The following is a 13,222-nucleotide window of genomic DNA, read 5'->3' as shown; positions in this document are numbered from 1 at the left end:
CAAAATTAATGTGCAAAAATCACAAGCATTCTTATACACTAGTAACAGACAAGCAGAGAGCCAAATCAGGAATGAACTTCCATTCACAATTGCTTCAAAGAGAATAAAATACCTAGGAATCCAGCTTACAAGGGATGTAAAGGACCTCTTCAAGGAGAACTACAAACCACTGCTCAGTGAAATCAAAGAGGACACAAACAAATGGAAGAACATACCATGGTCATGGATAGGAAGAATCAATATCGTGAAAATGGCCATACTCCCCAAGGTTATTTATAGATTCAATGCCATCCCCATCAAGCTACCAATGAGTTTCTTCACAGAATTGGAAAAAACTGCTTTAAAGTTCATATGGAACCAAAAAAGAGCCCGCATTGCCAAGACAATCCTAAGTCAAAAGGACAAAGCTGGAGGCATCACGCTACCTGACTTCAAACTATACTACAAGGCTACAGTAACCAAAACAGCATGGTACTGGTACCAAAACAGAGATATAGACCAATGGAACAGAACAGAGTCCTCAGAAATAATACCGCACATCTACAGCCATCTGATCTTTGACAAACCTGAGAGAAACAAGAAATGGGGAAAGGATTCCCTATTTAATAAATGGTGCTGGGAAAATTGGCTAGCCATAAGTAGAAAGCTGAAACTGGATCCTTTCCTTACCCCTTATACGAAGATTAATTCAAGATGGATTGGAGACTTAAATGTTAGACCTAATACCATAAAAACCCTAGAAGAAAATCTAGGTAGTACCATTCAGGACATAGGCATGGGCAAGGACTTCATGTCTAAAACACCAAAAGCAACGGCAGCAAAAGCAAAAATTGACAAATGGGATCTAATTAAACTAAAGAGCTTCTGCACAGCAAAAGAAACTACCATCAGAGTGAACAGGCAACCTACAGAATGGGAGAAAATTTTTGCAACCTACTCATCTGACAAAGGGCTAATATCCAGAATCTACAAAGAACTCAAATAAATATACGAGAAAAAAACAAACAACCCCATCAAAAAGTGGGGAAAGGATATGAACAGACATTTCTCAAAAGAAGATATTCATACAGCCAACAGACACATGAAAAAATGCTGATCATCACTCACCATCAGAGAAATGCAAATCAAAACCACAATGAGATACCATCTCACACCATTTAGAATGGCAATCATTAAGAAGTCAGGAAACAACAGGTGTTGGAGAGGATGTGGAGAAATAGGAACACTTTTACACTGTTGGTGGGATTGTAAACTAGTTCAACCATTATGGAAAACAGTATGGCAATTCCTCAAGGATCTAGAACTAGATGTACCATATGACCCAGCCATCCCACTACTGGGTATATACCCAAAGGATTATAAATTATTCTACTACAAAGACACATGTACACGTATGTTTATTGCGGCACTATTCACAATAGCAAAGACTTGGAATCAACCCAAATGTCCATCTGTGACAGACTGGATTAAGAAAATGTGGCACATATACACCATGGAATACTATGCAGCCATAAAAAAGGATGAGTTTGCGTCCTTTGTAGGGACATGGATGCAGCTGGAAACCATCATTCTTAGCAAACTATCACAAGAACAGAAAACCAAACACCGCATGTTCTCACTCATAGGTGGGAACTGAACAATGAGATCACTTGGACTCAGGAAGGGGAACATCACGCACTGGGGCCTATCATGGGGAGGGGGGAGGAGGGAGGGATTGCATTGGGGAGTTATACATGATATAAATGATGAATTGATGGTTGCTAACGAGTTGATGGGTGCAGCACACCAACATGGCATAAGTATACGTATGTAACAAACCTGCACGTTATGCACATGTACCCTAGAACTTAAAGTATAATAAAAATAAAAAAAAATTTAAAAAAATGGCTAAGATGGGCAATTTTATGTTCTCTATATTTACTATAGTTATAAAATTTGACATCTTTATCGTATTATGGGATCAGAAGGCTTCGTTTTTTTTTCTAATTTTCTGAGCAAATGTTAATAAATAATCACTTAGAGATGCCCTTGTTCACATCACATCTTAAGAAACAGTGGTTTTTTCCTAGAGATGGGGGCGGGGGTGGTGTTCCCTATGTTTTCCAGCCCGGTCTTGAACTCCTGGATTTCTGCTATCCTCCCTACTTGACCTTGCAAACATCTAGGATAACGGGGATAAGCCCTTGCACCTGGTCTTAACTAATAATTTACCAGGAGGTTTAACAGGGAACTTCCTTGAAAATGTGTATTCCAAGGCAGCCACCTCTAAGGCCAGGAAGTCTCCTAAGCTATATTTCTGCACCCAAATGCACTGCTCCCTCTGTGATGCCACATGCCCTCAGCATGAAGTCCCATAAAGAGAACAAGGCACGGAGGCAACCAAATGTCCTGAGTGGAAATTACTGTGAAGGCCTGGCATTAGAAGAGCATCAGTGTTGCAGTGCTACTTGACTAGCAAAACACTCTCTGGCTTATATTCCTGGATATTTTTTTCCTCAAACTTTTGCTAATATTGAATACCAGGGTTGAGATGAGAACCTTTCTATCCTAAGTCTAGTTAAATGTCATCTCATTGACGATATATTGCCTTATGGAGTATAATAATGATCAATATTGAAAATACTTATTACTACTCCAACACTCTCTTTATATAACATATTACCATCCTAAGTATTATGGCTTGACAAAAGTATTTGAAAGGGAACTAGGACAGTATTGATTCTGTTCTCAATATCCCGTAACACATGAATTCCCAAAATTGACAAGAAAATGGTAAGAAAAACATAGCTTAATAATCACTAGCTATTCTGGTTACTGTTGAGTGACAATTAGGTGAAATCTTAAAAAAAGAAAATCAAAGCAGATTTTGGAGTCTATAGAGCTATAATAAGTTATTGGTGGACATGTAAAATGTTATAGCCACTTTGGGAAAAGTCAGAGAGCATATTAAACACTTGCTGTATGACACAGCAACTACATGCCTAGGTACCAGCCCTAAAGAAATGAAGACATCTATTCATGCAAAGTCTTGTTCAAGAACATTCACAGCAGCTTTATCCATAATAGCCCAAAGTGGAAACAACCCACATGGCAATCAATAGACAAAGGAATCCATTATAATGTTACTGAATAGTTAAATAACACTCAAAAATAAAGAGGAGCACATAACTGGAACACAGGACATCTGGATGAATCAGAGAAACAGTTATGCTGCACAAAAGTCACCAGACGCAAAAGAGCACATCCTATATTTCATTTACGTGAAACTCTTAAAAAGAAAATGGAATCTGTACTGATAATAAGCAGATCAAAATTCCCTGATCTGTGCAGTGGAACGCAAGTTGATTCCAAAAGAGTGGGTCAAAATGCTTTGGAGTTAGAGAAATAGTCTGTGTCTGGATTTTAAATGTAGTTCTAAAGATGTATTTCTTTGTGACAGTTCATTGACAATGTATTTTATTGTAATCATTTTCTTTTTCTGCAATGAACTTAGTTAATAGTGAGTGAAGCAAGTGCAAGGCCAATTGGGTAGTGTTGTCTTAACCGCTTCTGTCTTGCAGTGTACTGAAAATTGTATGAGCCAGATTATCTGAGAGGTAATCTCTGCTTTGAAACTGAAGAACTGTGTATCTCATGGCAAGATTTCTCTTTTCCAGGAACTTTGGATTTTTCTGCTATATAATGAGAATTTAAATACACTTCATAAATTAAATCAAAATGAATAAAATACCGAGGAATCCAACTTACAAAGGATGTGAAAGACCTCTTCAAGGAGGACTACAAACCACTGCTCAACGAAATAGAAGAGGACACAAAACAAATGGAAGAACATTCCATGCTCATCGATAGGAAGAATCTGTATAGTGAAAATGGCTATACTGCCCAAGGTAATTTATAGATTCAATGCCATCCCCATCAAGCTACCAATGACTTTCTTCACAGAATTGGAAAAAACTACTTTAAAGTTCATACAGAACCAAAAAAAGATCTTGCATTGCCAAGACAATCCTTAGCAAAAAGAACAAAGTTGGAGATATCATGCTACCTGACTTCAAACTATACTACAAGGCTACAGTAACCAAAACAGCATGGTACTGGTACCAAAACAGATATATAGACCAATGGAACAGAACAGAGGCCTCAGAATTAACACCACACATCTACAACCATCTGATCATTGACAAACCTGACAAAAACAAGAAATAGGGAAAGGATTCCCTATTTAATAAATGGTGCTGGGAAAACTGGTTAGCCATTTGTAGAAAGCTGAAACTGGATCCCTTCCTTACACTTTATACAAAAATTAATTCAAGATGGATTAAAGACTTAAATGTTAGACACAAAACCATAAAAACCCTAGAAGAAAATCTAGGCAATGCCATTCAGGACATAGGCACAGGCAAGGACTTTATGACTAAAACAACAAAGCAATGGCAACAAAAGCCAACATAGACAAATAGGATCTAATAAAACTAAAGAGCTTCTGAATGGCAAAAGAAATTACCATCAGAGCAAACAGGCAACCTACAGAATGGGATAAAATTTTTGCAATCTACCCATCTGACAAAGGGCTAATATCCAGAATCTATGAAGAACTCAAACAAATTTACAAGAAGAAAATAACATCAAAAGGTGGGCAAAGGATATGAAAGTGACTCAAAAAGGACATTTATGCAGCCAACAGACACATGAAAAAATGCTCATCATCACTGGTCATCAGAGAAATGTAAATCAAAACCACAATGAGATACCATCTCGTGCCAGTGAGAATGGTGATCATTAAAAAGTCAGGAAACAACAGATGCTGGAGAGGATATGGAGAAATAAGAACGCTTTTACACTGTTGGTGGAGGTGTAAATTAGTTCAACCATTGTGGAAGACAGTGTGGTGATTCCTCAAGGATCTAGAACTAGAAATACCATTTGATTCAGTAATCCCATTACTGGGTATATAATCCCAATCCCATTACTGGGTATATACCCAAAGAACTTTAAATCATGCTACTATGAAGACACATGCACATGTATGTTTATTGTGGCACTATTCACAGTAGCAAGACTTGGAACCAGTCCAAATGTCCATCAATGATAGACTGGATTCAGAAAATGTAGCACATATACACCAAGGAATACTATGCAGCCATAAAAAAGGATGAGTTCATGTCCTTTGCAGGGACATGGATGAAGCTGGAAACCATCATTCTCAGTAAACTATCGCAAGGACAGAAAACCAAACACCGCATGTTCTCGCTCATAGGTGGGAATTGAAAAATGAGAACACTTGGACACAGGGTGGGGAGCACTGCACACCAGGGCCTGTCGGGAGTAGGGGGTTGCATTAGGAGAAATACCTAGTGTAAATGATGAGGTGATGAGTGCAGCAAACCAACATGGCATATGTATCCCTATGTATCAAACCTGCACGTTGTGCACATGTACCCTAGAACTTAAGTATAATAAAAAATATTTATATTTTGAGACTCATACCAATTGAACTCATTCTGCAAACACTGCTAGAGGCAGAAAGCCAGTGATGCCCACAGTAGTGTCTAGCATGCAGTATCTGTTCTATTGTTCATGAAAATTGTCTCACATAGTCTAGCAATGGGCAGCAGCAATTGGGTATTGATATAATTTCTCTGAGTCTTGTTTAATAGACTCCTTAATAAATCATTTTCCCACTATTAAATATAAATTTTGAGGATATTTAGAGATAATTGGCTTATGATAACTGCAATTAAGGAAACTTGAAGACATGTTAGAAATCACAAAGATTAGTATGTTTTGCAAATGTTATACTTCACCAACAGGAGCTAGGTTACCCTAAAACATCTCTTATAAAGTATGCTTCCCAAGATGTTCCTAGGGGTCACAGGACTAGTCAGTGCCAGTAAATGGAGGACAGATTTCACACTCAGCACAAGTACCTGATATTTGAAGAAACTAAAGATGCCAGAACACCCTAGCAGAACCCTCTCCCCAGTGAATCACAGAATTGTATAATCTACCTCCACAGAGAACAGGCAGAACCTAGACTTGCTTCTAATCCATATGGTATGGCAGAGGTTATGAGATGTCTTTCCAATTATGTATTGTATTCTATAGGCCTCTGTCGCAGCAGACTGGAAAGAGACACTCTATGAAACCTTCTGCTGGCCTTGAACAAGCAAACAGCCATGTGTACATTGCCTGTGTGAGCATCACATGGCAGGGAATTGTCCACAGCCTCTAAGACCCGAGAGCAGTCTTGAGCCAAGAGCCAGTTAGAAATTGAAGCCTTAAGCCATAGAGGTGCTAAGGAATGCGCTGTGCAACCACCTGAAAGAGCTCTAAAGTATCTATGTTTTCAGTGGAGTCACAGGTGAGAATGAAGCCCCATCTACACTCTGGTACAGTTTTGTGAAACCCTATGGGCAGCACAAAATAAAGCCATGTGCCAACTGCTGACTCAAAAATTGAGAGATTATCAGTGGGTATAGTCTTAAGCTGATAAAGTTGTGGTAATTTGTTACATGGCCATAAAAAACTTAACACACATTTTAAGAACAAATAATAGACCTAAGAGCAGCCGGCCAGGCGCAGTGGCTCATGCCTGTAATTCCAGCACGTTGGGAGGCTGAGGTGGGCGGATCATGAGGTCAGGAGATCAAGACCATCCTGGCCAACACGGGGAAGCCCTGTCTCTACTAAAAATACAAAAAAAAAAAAAAAAAATTAGCCTAGATGTGCTGGTGGGCACCTGTAGTGCCAGCTACTCAGGAGGCTGAAGCAGGAGAATGGCATGAACCCAGGAGGCGGAGCTTGCAGTGAGCCGAGATCATGCCACTGCACTCCAGCCTAGGCCACAGAGCAAGACTACTTCTCAAAAAAAAAAGAAAAAAAAAAAAAAAAAAAGAGCAGCCATGCCACTGAAATTGACTGTAGATGGGCACAGGCTTCTCATTGTGACCTTTGGGTTTCCAAGCACTGCAAGAGAGAGGAAAACTTTGATGAGCAAGCCCTTTTTAATATTCCAGTTGTGTCATATCTGCTATTATCCTATTGGCCTGAGCAAGACACGTGGGCAACACCTACATCCGTTTAGAATAAGGTTGACCAAAGCATGAGTGCAGGGAAGGGATTTATTGCAGCTAATTGTGCAAGTAGTTTATCCATAAATTTTTTATCATTATTTGCTGAGAAAAACAAACCTCTTTAAAAGGCTTAAAATTGGGGGGCGGAGCAAGATGGCCGAATAGAAACAGCTCCAGTCTCCAACTCCCAGCGCAAGTGACACAGAAGACCGGTGATTTCTGCATTTTCAACTGAGGTACTGGGGTCATCTCACTAGGGAGTGCCGGACAATCGGTGCTGGTCAGCTGCTGAGCCCGACCAGCGAGAGCTGAAGCAGGGTGAGGCATCGCCTCACCTGGGAAGCACAAGGGGGAAGGGAATCCGTTTTCCTAGCCAGGGGAACTGAGACACACAACACCTGGAAAATCAGGTAACTCCCACCCCAATATTGCGCTTTAAGAAAACGGGCACACCAGGAGAATATATCCCACACCTGGCCGGGAGGGTCCCACGCCCACGGAGCCTCCCTCATTGCTAACACAGCAGTCTGCGGTGATCTAACCCCAAGGCAGCGAGGCTGGGGGGGAGGGACGCCCGCCATTGCTGAGGCTTAAGTAGGTAAACAAAGCCGCTGGGAAGCTCAAACTGGGTGGAGCTCACAGCAGCTCAAGGAAACCTGCCTGTCTCTGTAGACTCCACCTCTGGGGACAGGGCACAGCTAAAAAAAAACAACAACAACAAAAAGGCAGCAGAAACCTCTACAGGCGCAAACGACTCTGTCTGACAGCGTTGAAGAGAGCAGTGGATCTCCCAACACGGAGGTTGAGATCTGAGAACGGACAGACTGCCTGCTCAGGTGTGTCCCTGACCCCTGAGTAGCCTAGCTGGGAGACATCCCCCACTAGGGGCAGTCTGACACCCCACACCTCACAGGGTGGAGTACACCCCTGAGAGGAAGCTTCCAAAGGAAGAATCAGACAGGTACACTCGCTGTTCAGCAATATTCTATCTTCTGCAACCTCTGCTGCTGATACCCAGGCAAACAGGGTCTGGAGTGGACCTCAAGCAATCTCCAACAGACCTACTGCTGAGGGTCCTGACTGTCAGAAGGAAGACTATCAAACAGGAAGGACACCTATACCAAAACCCCATCAGTACATCACCATCATCAAAGACCAGAGACAGTTAAACCACAAAGATGGGGAAAAAGCAGGGCAGAAAAGCTGGAAATTCAAAAAATAAGAGCACATCTCCCCCTGCAAAGGAGCGCAGCCCATCACCAGCAACGGATCAAAGTTGGTCAGAGAATGACTTTGACGAGATGAGAGAAGAAGGCTTCAGTCCATCAAACTTCTCAGAGCTAAAGGAGGATTTATGTACCCAGCACAAAGAAACTAAAAATCTTGAAAAAAGAGTGGAAGAATTGACAGCTAGACTAATTAATGCAGAGAAGGTCATAAACGAAATGACAGAGATGAAAACCATGACACGAGAAATACGTGACAAATGCACAAGCTTCAGTAACCGACTCGATCAACTGGAAGAAAGAATATCAGCGATTGAGGATCAAATGAATGAAATGAAGCGAGAAGAGACACCAAAAGAAAAAAGAAGAAAAAGAAATGAGCAAAGCCTGAAAGAAGTATGGGATTATGTAAAAAAACCAAATCTACGTCTGATTGGGGTGCCTGAAAGTGAGGGGGAAAATGGAACCAAGTTGGAAAACACTCTTCAGGATATCATCCAGGAGAACTTCCCCAACCTAGTAGGGCAGGCCAACATTCAAATTCAGGAAATACAGAGAACGCCACAAAGATACTCCTCCAGAAGAGCAACTCCAAGACACATAATTGCCAGATTCACCAAAGTTGAAATGAAGGAAAAAATCTTAAGGGCAGCCAGAGAGAAAGGTCGGGTTACCCACAGAGGGAAGCCCATCAGACTAACAGCAGATCTCTCGGCAGAAATTCTACAAGCCAGAAGAGAGTGGGGGCCAATATTCAACGATCTTAAAAAAAGAATTTTCAACCCAGAATTTCATATCTGGCCAAACTAAGTTTCATAAGTGAAGGAGAAATAAAATCCTTTACAGATAAGCAAATGCTTAGAGATTTTATCACCACCAGGCCTGCCTTACAAGAGACCCTGAAGTAAGCCCTAAACATGGAAAGGAACAACCGCTACCAGCCATCGCAAAAACTTGGCAAAATGTAAAGACCATCGAGGCTAGGAAGAAACTGCATCAACTAACGAGCAAAATAACCAGTTAATATCATAATGGTAGGATCAAGTTCACACATAACAATATTAACCTTAAATGTTAATGGACTAAATGCTCCAATTAAAAGACACAGACTGGCAAAGTGGATAAAGAGTCAAGACCCATCAGTCTGCTGTATTCAGGAGACCCATCTCACATGCAGAGACATACATAGGCTCAAAATAAAGGGATGGAGGAAGATCTACCAAGCAAATGGAGAACAAAGAAAAGGAGGGGTTGCAATCCTAGTCTCTGATAAAGCAGACTTTAAACCATCAAAGATCAAAAGAGACAAAGAAGGCCATTACATAATGGTAAAGGAATCAATTCAACAGGAAGAGCTAACTCTCCTAAATATATATGCACCCAATACAGGAGCACCCAGATTCTTAAAGCAAGTCCTTAGAGACTTACAAAGAGACTTAGACTCCCATACAATAATAATGGGAGACTTCAACACTCCAATGTCAACATTAGACAGATCAACGAGACAGAAAGTTAACAAGGATATCCAGGAATTGAACTCATCTCTGCACCAAGCGGACCTAATAGACATCTATAGAACTCTCCACCCCTAATCAACAGAATATACATTCTTCTTAGCACCACATCGCACTTATTCCAAAATTGACCACATAATTGGAAGTAAAGCACTCCTCAGGAAATGTAAAAGAACAGAAATTATAACAAACTGTCTCTCAGACCATAGTGCAATCAAACTAGAACTCAGGACTAAGAAACTCAATCAAAACCGCTCAACTACATGGAAACTGAACAACCTGCTCCTGAAGGACTACTGGGTACATAACGAAATGAAATCAGAAATAAAGATGTTCTTTGAAACCAATGAGAACAAAGATACAACATACCAGAATCTCTGGGACACATTTAAAGCAGTGTGTAGAGGGAAATTTATAGCACTAAATGCCCACAAGAGAAAGCTGGAAAGATCTAAAATTGACACTCTAACATCACAATTAAAAGAACTAGAGAGGCAAGAGCAATCACATTCAAAAGCTAGCAGAAGGCAAGAAATAACTAAGATTAGAGCAGAACTGAAGGAGATAGAGACACAAAAGAACCTCCAAAAAATCAATGAATCCAGGAGTTGGTTTTTTGAAAAGATCAACAAAATTGACAGACCGCTAGCAAGACTAATAAAGAAGAAGAGAGAGGAATGAAATAGACACAATAAAAAGTGATAAAGGGGATATCACCACCGACCCCACAGAAATACAAACTACCATCAGAGAATACTCTAAACACCTCTATGCAAATCAAGTAGAAAATCTAGAAGAAATGGATAATTTCCTGGACACTTACACTCTCCGAAGACTAAACCAGGAAGAAGTTGGATCCCTGAATAGACCAATAGCAGGCTCTGAAATTGAGGCAATAATTAATAGCCTACCCACCAAAAAAAGTCCAGGACCAGATGGATTCACAGCTGAATTCTACCAGAGGTACAAGGAGGAGCTGGTACCATTCCTTCTGAAACTATTCCAATCAATAGAAAAAGAGGGAATCCTCCCTAACACATTTTATGAGGCCAACATCATCCTGATACTAAAGCCTGGCAGAGACACAACAAAAAAAGAGAATTTTAGACCAATATCCCTGATGAACATTGATGCAAAAATCCTCAATAAAATACTGGCAAACCGGATTCAGCAGCACATCAAAAAGCTTATCCACCATGATCAAGTGGGCTTCATCCCTGGGATGCAAGGCTGGTTCAACATTCGCAAATCAATAAACGTAATCCAGCATATAAACAGAACCAAAGACAAGAACCACATGATTATCTCAATAGATGCAGAAAAGGCTTTTGACAAAATTCAACAGCCCTTCATGCTAAAAACGCTCAATAAATTCGGTATTGATGGAACGTACCTCAAAATAATAAGAGCTATTTATGACAAACAAACAGCCAATATCATACTGAATGGGCAAAAACTGGAAAAATTCCCTTTGAAAACTGGCACAAGACAGGGATGCCCTCTCTCACCACTCCTATTCAACATAGTGTTGGAAGTTCTGGCTAGGGCAAACAGGCAAGAGAAAGAAATCAAGGGTATTCAGTTAGGAAAAGAAGAAGTCAAATTGTCCCTGTTTGCAGATGACATGATTGTATATTTAGAAAACCCCATTGTCTCAGCCCAAAATCTCCTTAAGCTGATAAGCAACTTCAGCAAAGTCTCAGGATACAAAATTAATGTGCAAAAATCACAAGCATTCTTATATACCAGTAACAGACAAGCAGAGAGCCAAATCAGGAATGAACTTCCATTCACAATTGCTTCAAAGAGAATAAAATACCTAGGAATCCAACTTACAAGGGATGTCAAGGACCTCTTCAAGGAGAACTACAAACCACTGCTCAGTGAAATCAAAGAGGACACAAACAAATGGAAGAACATACCATGCTCATGGATAGGAAGAATCAATATTGTGAAAATGGCCATACTGCCCAAGGTTATTTATAGATTCAATGCCATCCCCATCAAGCTACCAATGACTTTCTTCACAGAATTGGAAAAATCTGCTTTAAAGTTCATATGGAACCAAAAAAGAGCCCGCATTGCCAAGACAATGCTAAGTCAAAAGGACAAAGCTGGAGGCATCACGCTACCTGACTTCAAACTATACTACAAGGCTACAGTAACCAAAACAGCATGGTACTGGTACCAAAACAGAGCTATAGACCAATGGAACAGAACAGAGTCCTCAGAAATAATACCACACATCTACAGCCATCAGATCTTTGACAAACCTGAGAGAAACAAGAAATGGGGAAAGGATTCCCTATTTAATAAATGGTGCTGGGAAAATTGGCTAGCCATAAGTAGAAAGCTGAAACTAGATCCTTTCCTTACTCCTTATATGAAGATGAATTCAAGGTGGATTAGAGACTTAAATGTTAGACCTAATACCATAAAAACCCTAGAAGAAAATCTAGGTAGTACCATTCAGGACATAGGCATGGGCAAGGACTTCATGTCTAAAACACCAAAAGCAACGGCAGCAAAAGAAAAATTGACAAATGGATCTAATGAAACTAAAGAGCTTCTGCACAGCAAAAGAAACTACCATCAGAGTGAACAGGCAACGTACAGAATGGGAGAAAATTTTTGCAATCTACTCATCTGACAAAGGGCTAATATCCAGAATCTACAAAGAACTCAAACAAATATACAAGAAAAAAACAAACAACCCCATCAAAAAGTGGGCAAAGGATATGAACAGACATTTCTCAAAAGAAGACACTTATACAGCCAACAGACACAGGAAAAAATGCTCATCATCACTCGCCATCAGAGAAATGCAAATCAAAACCACAATGAGATACCATCTCACACCAGTTAGAACGGCAATCATTAAAAAGTCAGGAAACAACAGGTGTTGGAGAGGATGTAGAGAAATAGGAACACTTTTACACTGTTGGGGGGATTGTAAACTAGTTCAACCAGTTCAACCATTATGGAAAACAGTATGGCAATTCCTCAAGAATCTGGAACTAGATGTACCATGTGTCCCAGCCATCCCACTACTGGGTATATACCCAAAGGATTATAAATTATTCTACTACAAAGACATATGCACACGTATGTTTATTGTGGCACTATTCACAATAGCAAAGACTTGGAATCAACCCAAATGTCCATCTGTGACAGACTGGATTAAGAAAATGTGGCACATATACACCATGGAATACTATGCAGCCATAAAAAAGGATGAGTTTGCATCCTTTGTAGGGACATGGATGCAGCTGGAAACCATTATTCTTAGCAAACTATCACAAGAACAGAAAACCAAACACCGCATGTTCTCATTCATAGGTGGGAACTGAACAGTGAGATCACTTGGACTCGGGAAGGGGAACATCACACACCGGGGCCTCTCATGGGG

The sequence above is a fragment of the Rhinopithecus roxellana genome, chromosome 17, assembly GCF_007565055.1.
Source record: "Rhinopithecus roxellana isolate Shanxi Qingling chromosome 17, ASM756505v1, whole genome shotgun sequence".
Lineage (NCBI taxonomy): Eukaryota > Metazoa > Chordata > Mammalia > Primates > Cercopithecidae > Rhinopithecus > Rhinopithecus roxellana.
The sequence above is the reverse complement of the archived record's forward strand: the minus strand, read 5'-3'. Positions refer to the sequence as shown.